At 37.8% G+C, this 8,384-nt stretch overlaps 1 protein-coding gene across 1 annotated transcript in view; it reads left to right on the forward strand.

The window, feature by feature from the left end:
• The window catches only part of LOC106533190 (corticotropin-releasing factor receptor 2), a 39,938-nt gene that overhangs the window by 17,309 nt on the left and 14,245 nt on the right, over positions 1–8,384 (forward strand). The gene's annotated exons all lie outside the window — the stretch shown is intronic.

An 8,384-nucleotide genomic window follows, 5' to 3' on the forward strand; every position in this document is an offset into this window, starting at 1 on the left:
AATATAGTCTTTTCATTTGTCCTGATGTATAAAAATAATAATATTCTCAGTGTATTTATTAGTTTTATTATGTCACCTCCACTGGCCGCAAAGGCTCACAAAAATGCCTCGAAAAGGCCCACGGACCACCAGTTGATAATCACAGCTGTAGCTTGTTTTGCGGCTCTGGACACATTTTATGAGTGAGTCAAGGAGCAGAAATGGCTCTTTTGATAGTAAAGGCTGCAGACCCCTGGTTTAGAGCCTCTGATTCCCAAGATTACCAGAAGATTTTGTAATTATTGTTTTAAGGGCAACATTCTCAGTGGAATCAAATTGATTCCTTTATTTGTTTAATAATCTTAATGGGAACAAATTCAGTGTGGCCCTGTGATGGACTTGCGACCTGTCCAGGGTGTACCCCGCACCCCGCCCCTCGCACTGTGACTGCTGGATATGGGCACCAGTGACCCACGCGACCCTGAAAAGGAAGAAGCATGTACAGAAAATGGATGGATGGATGGAGTAGTTTTACATGTTGGTTCAAAATGTCAAATATAGACTTATGTTGGAGAGGAAAATGAACAAACAAAACATAATTTACATTAATAACCTTGTGAGAAGAGAAGGCAAACATATACAAAAACTAACTGACAAAGATCTTGACAGAAAGAAAGCTCCAGATGCTACATAACCAATTCAAATTTCAGCTCACTTGTTCTGTTTCATTACCATTTTGTACAGTTGCTTTCACAGTAAAGTGACAATTTATAGACAAACACACACCAAATTGTGAACTTATTGAAATGTCAGTTATTGAAAAAACGTACAAAAAAAGCTTTGTACATTTTTTAAAGCATGATTATTTTCCTTTTTTACTGTGGATTATTTTAAGAGTACTTTCATTATCATTGTGCCAAGTTRCATTTATTTTTAAATCTTGTATCTCAGAGCTCATACTTTGTAATTGAGAGCATTGAACAGTTCTTTAGGGTATAAGCTCTTGTAGCTCTCTGTAGCACTTAAGAGCATGATGATCACAGTTTGAAACGATAGAACTCCTTTTTAAAAACATAAACCAAAAACGATAGGCATAAACAAGCTTTTTTTCCTCAGAGTCTGGGGTTACCTTTTTTCTCTGCTTGCTTGGACTTCAGTGGAGCAGGACCCCCCCCCCCGCTTCACTGCTTTTTGCTTCTTCGAGCTCTTTTTTCACCTACCATCCAAAACTAAAGGAATTATGGATTTGGTCAACTGGTCTCTGAATGCTAGTGACACTATTTTTCTCCACACGTGGAACGAGGGGAACGTGGCTGTCTAGGTGAAACGGTTGCTGCTTGACTTGTCTGACTCCTGGGGCTGGAATCTGATATGCCAGCACCACTTTCCTTTGAAGATGTGGAAGATTGGATTTCTGATAACTGGATTCCTGCTGATCGGCGGAGGAGGGTTCCAGATTTATTGAAAAGTCATAGCGACCCTGACAACGGTTTGAGGAGCTGTCGGGCGCACTTGAAGGATTCTGCCAGGCTGGTGGCACACAGACTCTCAGCTGGGGGAAATAATACGCAAACTGGATGTGATTCTGATGAGGATCACAGCACAGGAGCGAGCCTCCGGCATGTAAGGATTACATCTAGGTGATGCTTCAAATGGTGAGAGGCAAGGAAGACCCCAAATTCAGCTGATTGTTTTTTTTGCCACTTCAGAGTTGCAGTCAAGACATTTTAAAAGCAGCAGGAAATTCAAGGCTGCTTTGTTCCAAAACAATCAGATTATTTATTTTGGCTCCCAGCGGCATGGCCTTGATGGCAGTATTTGTCTCAATCTCCCCAGGATGGAATGTCAACAAAAAGCTGGATTCGCTCCCACCCCCCATCACCCGTGTTGGACCCAGCCTTGGAACTCAGTTGGCTGAGGAGGAGGAAACTCTGACCTCTAGCGAACTCTGCAGAGACGATGTGACTCTGGGCTCTGGAGGGGGCCAGGGTTGGGTCCTAGCACAGCCACACCTCCCTCAACGTCACCTACTCCTCTGAACCTGCCCCATCTTACCTCCCCTTTATGTGTTGTTTGACCCCCAGCCCCCTCCCTTCCTTAGCTGCCTTGCACTGACGTGAGTGGGTTTTTTTGAGCATATTATTCTGTGTTTCTGTGTAAACCCAGGATCAGAGCTTCTTTTTTAACTCACCTTTCCTATTGTGTSTATTCCAAGCTGCAAAAAGTAGCGCACCATCGTGTGAAAGACCCTGGACATTTGTTCCTTCATGTTTGTTATTTGTGTGTTTCTCTGGACGAATGTTCTAAACTGCAATTTCATTCTGCATCTTTGATGTTGTGTGTGAATGACAATACATGATTATGATTCCTATTCTGATTCTGATACACCTGTCATTTTAGTTTGGGAGGTTTCATGGCTAAATTGGACCAGCCTGGTGGCCAATCTTCATTAATTGCACATTGCACCAGTAAGAGCAGAGTGTGAAGGTTCAACTAGCAGGGTAAGAGCACAGTTTTGCTCAAAACATTGCAATGCACACAACGTTATAGGTGACATACCAGAGTTCAAAAGAGGAAAAAATTGTTGGTGCACATCTTTCTGGCACATCTGTGACCAAGACAGCAAGTCTTTGTGATGTATCAAGAGCCACAATATCCAGAGTAATGTCAGCATACTACAAAGAAGGACAAACCACATCCAACAGGATTAACTGTGGACGTAAGAGGAAGCTGTCTGAAAGGGATGTTATGGTCTAAAACCAAGCATTTCAGTTTCATTGTCTAACCCCTGTAGCTTGGAAGAGTATTTTGTATTAGTCTTTGGTATTTTGTATTGAATTTTTGTTATATTTTTCATTATGCTTTTTTATACTATTTTAATAATTTCTGTTTTATGTTCTTTATTGTRTTCTTATATATTTGTGGCACACCTGGTCCTCACTGCTAATTATAGCATATAGAATTTGTCTTTTGTATTTTCTGTGCTTTTGTTTCTGGTTTCCTTTGTTCCCMTTCAAATCCTTTTCTTGGGGTTAGACGGTTGTACTTTTTTGTTCTCTTTATGTCAGACTTTCTCTTGTTTTATTCAGATCTGCCTTTTTTATTTTTTGCAACTTCTTGCCTTAAAGCACTTTCAATTTTTGTTTTAAGAAACTTCTTTGTTACTTTGCCTGACTGCTTCCTGATTGTCAGCCTGAATTTAACTCCTCATCTGCACCACCTCATGGAATGATCCAGATTTAACTCCAGACTCTTACAGTTCAGCATTGTTGGTCATGCAATAAGCAAATTAAAAGAAGGAATTAAAGTCAATGCAGCAGAACCAGCAATAAATCCATGTATTATTCATCATTTTAAGCTAAAGACAAGACTACTTATGTGGCTTTCCAATTTAGATACAAGAAGCAGCCAACAGTAAAGTCTATTTTTGTGCAGAAGTTCTCTGTTCTTATACTAAGCCTGCAATAGTTGTGTATTTTTGTCAGAGTGTTCTTCTGTTTAAAAGCTTCTTTCTGACAKAAAATGAAGATGGTAGATAACTCCCTATAAAACTGCCTGATTTTCATTTTCATTCTTTTTTCTGGCGTAAAACTTTAATATCTTCCATTTAATCTGCTCATTGTGACAAAACTTTTATTATTTTTCCCACAGTTCTGGAAATCACATATCAATTTGATGCTGTTGTTGAAAGCAATGTGGAGATTGGTGTTGATTATCTTCTTGCAACTATTGACTATCTTTTCTTTTAGCTGTTTTCAGTTCAAGCAAACGTCACCCAAGTATCGTATATAAAACACATTTCAAGGACAACTCAGGGACATTACAATAGTCAGAATAAAGAGTTACGATGGAYGAAAAGATCAAGTTCAACTTAAAAGTTGAAAAGAAGAAAGAACTTTCTTCAAATCTGCAGTCCATCTGTTTTACAAATTCCTTGCCTCTATTCTGTTTCATCTCCTCCTGTGGATCTTGTCATGACTCTTAGGCTCTTCCTTTATAACTTGAAAGTCTAAAGTCTTTTAAAAAGTGCCTGCAACAACTCTAGGCATAGCCTATGTAGACAAAAAGTCATGTTTGGGATTTTGCACACAACCATTTTCAAACCCTGTAGGTGTTTTGTATTTGTAAATTTTCCTAAAAACCCAATCTTTAAAGRTGACCCATTGGTATTAGTGTTGGGCATCACTATATTTATCTCACCTTGGCTTTGATTTTCTGTCACCCATGACATAGTTAACAAGAAAAATGTGCTCAATTTCCTGCTGTATAAATAAAATGCCAATCTGCAGCGAGCTGTGAGATTCCTGTGTTTCGGTACGACCTAGTTTACTCCATGCTCATCTTGCGAAAGTAAATTCCAAATCGGTTGAAGAAAGCATGGAAGCAAGTGGCTCAGGTGTGTGGCTCGGATGAATTGCTTTCAATTCCCGCAATGATTTTCAACTCATTTGGGTTCAAGCTTCAGACTGACTGACTCTTCTGCAAAACAGCTGAAAGCAGTTGGTAATTTGCTATGAGACACAAGTAGCAGTTTGTCAGTCGAGGAGGTGGAAGCAGCCACAGAAACAAAGCCTTTGACGAACAAAACCAAAACATAGATCAGAGAGTCATGATAAAAAAAAAAAAAAAAACAAGTAAACACCAGAAAAGAGATGGGCAGACTTATGTGATCTGTAAGTGTTGTACAGGCAATTCTTGCTCAGCAGCCATCAAGCTAAGTCTATTAAACCCTGACTGTTTGGCTCATCCCTCAGATCAACTCACAGTTTTGATTTCACAACTGATGAATTCACCTGGCTTGTTTCAGATACCCCCCAACAAATGATCTACAAGTTTTGCATGAATAATCAATCATCTCTAATTTCCTGTGACAGAAAGCTCCATTTCCTCCCTCATTGAAAGAGCTTCCAGTCTTCTGTTCGAAAGTTTGTTTGGTGCTCGTTAGCAAGGGCGTATTTGTGCATCTAAGAAAAGCAGGAAAGTTGGCAGAGCGGCTGGCAGAGGAGGTTGGCTTTATTAGCAGATTGTGCCTCACTTGATAATTGCTCATTTTTTTCCCTCTTCTGCACCTTTACACAGAGAAAGTGGCGTTCATGTTGGATCTTTTACAGAACTGGTAATACCTCCAATTTCAGCTTTATCCTCCTATTAAACTGATCACAGTGTGACTAATGAGGCGATTCATTTTAGATGTGTAAATTTAATACACCACATATTTAAAAATATATATTTATTTTTCTATAAAAATGAAGACTGGTATAATGCACAGATGGTTTGCCTGAAATGTGCTTTTCCTGTGCTCRTGTTTTGAATTAGTCCTGCCTCAGTGGAATAGCTCCCAGGAACAAACCTTACAACCTACCTTCCTTTCCCCTCCCTGCATGTTTGCACCGTCACAGCGTGTTTCACAAACTCAGTGTGATATTTACTTTTACAGTCTCAAAAACTACTTGGAGGTGCAACATATTTTTTGACTCTGCATGCAGCGATAATTAGGCTATAAAAATTGGGGTTTGGGAAATATATTTTGTATATTTTATTRTTAGGTTTTACATTAGAGATTACAAATTTTTGTGTTTGTAGAAAAGACCTGCTGTGTGACTCACTGGGCTGTTAYTGTTGACGTTGCAAACAGGAGAAATGTGCAGATAATTTTAAGTTGTGCCAGTATCCTGCTGACACCATTACTCTGACTTTCAGGTCTATCTAGTTTCAAGCTATTTTTTAAAAAAATATTATTATTTTATTGAAATGTGACTGCCATAGCCACATTATGAAAAAAAAAGACTTTAAGACATTATAATGAAAGCATTTTTTTTACATTTGGTTTATTTCAGCCATACTAAACTCAAAACATCAAAATGAAACTGTTTTTATTAAACTGGCAGCTATTTTCTGCCAAGATACCCTGAGTGTTCTTATTTGAAATTATGAGCATCTGAGCTGTGAGGATGCACAGATATAAGGGCTTGTTGAGTTTTAATGGCAAAGATTTATAAAATAACCTTTTGAATTCTAATTCAAAACTACAGAAGCAGTACATTAATAAAGTTGTTTTTAGCACACAATTTACTTTTTGCTTCATTGCCTATTTGTTTTCTATTTGTAGCTTTTTTTATACATATAAATAACATAAAAAGATACAAAGCTCAATGTTCACCTCAAGAAGCAGAATCCCCCACAGCAGGCTCTGCTCCTGTGCTGCATCAAACTCCTTGTTTGTTAAGGCTTTTATTCCTCACCTCTCTGGCTTATTTGGTACATCTCAAACAAAGAACGAGTAGCTGTGTTGCTTTTTGCACTTCTAGACAAAAGCAGAAAAGCGATCTTGAGATCATAGCCAAATGGGCCATTTGAGGCTTTAAGAACAGTGTGTTTCAGATGTGACAAAGTGCTGGATTGGTTTTAAACTGAGGGGAAAAAATCATTTGTTTTGGGGAAATTAAACTGTTAGATGTCTTTAAATGAACCCCAGAACAGTAACTTGGAAATCAGCATAAAATGGGTCCCTGAAAAATAAAGGCCAGCAATTTAAGTTTTAATAATTTTAATCTTGAAATTGACACCAACTTCAAATAATGATTTAAAATTAAAACTGTCTCCTTTTAAAACTTCTATTTTTCATGTGACTTGGAAGCTGCTTCTTTTAAACTACCAGAGAAAAACAGAGACAATTGCAGGCTGAAGATGCGAAACAAAGAATGAGAGTTTAAATTATGATATGCCAGTTGACAGAGCATTTAATTACGTGAATGTAATCGAGACGCCGGCTGATGGCATCACACCCAGTTTCACTTTAACCCCACATAACAGCTATAAAGAAAAGCATACCCTTCTYTGGAACCATCAACTTTTTCCAATCATGAATTGTGTTTTCCAGCTCCAACACACCAGATTTAGTGACTGAATGACCTCTTCATCACTCATCCAAGCAGAAAAACCACTAAAATGTGCAGGATAGTGTTCCGAGGATMAGGATTGGACACCCCTGGTCTAGACATTGCATTAACTCTTATACACGTGACTCCGTGACACGTTCTCTTCTCTGTGGCTTAAACTATAATTTAGGCTTTTCTGACTGTGGCAAGGCAAACATGATCAGCTCAAATGACACAACTGGAATTGTCCTACTCGACCAGCTCAAACACTAGCAAGACAATCTGTGATTAAATTGAGACTTTAAACAAAAAATAAATAAATAAATGAAAGATGACTCAATTTTTGTCTTCTTATATTTTAAAACACAGGTTTCTATTCTCTACTTTTAAGCAACAAAGTGTCACATTATGTWAGACCAGTCTGTATTTAAAAGAAATGTCTGCGTTGCTGCCACTGCCTAAGAAAATGCAAAATTAAGTTGATGCTAATTATGATTCAGGATGTGATATTAATACAGTTAGATTTGTTCAAAATGTTTATATCTAAGGGGAAGAATATGAACAGATTGAAACATGTATTTATTCACATATTTATATATTAACATAGCAGGCATTCAAAGACAAAGTGAAATCAAATGGTGTATAAATTTGTAATAATACCACATAGTATCATGTTACCATTACAATTCATAACTGTGTCAAATTTACAATCCCTTTTGTAAAAAAGCTTCAGATAGTAGCAGAATTTAGACTGTGGTGTGTATCTTTGGAGTAATATGAATAAAATATTCACTTTAAAGTCAATCCTAATAAAAATGTAAAAACAACCCTTYACACATTCATTGCTGCTCTGTTTCTGAGCCGCTTCTGTGTTTTTCTTTTTCGGTCTTTTTTTTTTTTTGGAGGAGATAAAAGGCTCACAGAATGAACACTGAGGAAGTTGAAAATGAAATGTTAAGTTCAAAGTTGATTGCAGAAAGCAGGTTTTTAAAAATATGCAAAGAAAGTGACAGTAAGAGGATTTGCATTTCCTTATATGCATAAAATGTGTGCTGGGAATTGGTATTCAATGCGAGCATCAAACAGATACCAGAGCTCAACTTAACTTAGAGGAAATTGCACCTTTCCGTAAACTTTCCAAAACTGCTATAGTGCTAACTCACCTTAACGCAGAGCCAAGTGTCAAGATGAAATCAGATAAAAGCGACACTTTAGGCTCTGTTTTATCAAGCTGGTGGGACTTTCTAAGTTTTGGTCTAAATTCCAGAGATGGAACCCCCACCCCTTTTTTTTCATGGCTCAAAGCAAAAAYATTTTACTCTGGTTTGACTCGTCTGCATCCCAGTCACGGAAGGTTGCTACCAGGCTCAGGCTCGCAAGAAATCATGTGTTAAATTCCAGCTGTCCAACAAATTACAGAACAGGAGGAATCAGCTTCCTCTGACACAAGCAGGCAGCAAAATTCCACTGTTGGTCATGTTCTGTCTAATGTATTTAGTGGATTTATTTTAATATACAGTATATAAT

The sequence above is a fragment of the Austrofundulus limnaeus genome, unplaced genomic scaffold (genome assembly GCF_001266775.1).
Source record: "Austrofundulus limnaeus strain Quisiro unplaced genomic scaffold, Austrofundulus_limnaeus-1.0 Scaffold6, whole genome shotgun sequence".
Taxonomy (NCBI): Eukaryota; Metazoa; Chordata; class Actinopteri; order Cyprinodontiformes; family Rivulidae; genus Austrofundulus; species Austrofundulus limnaeus.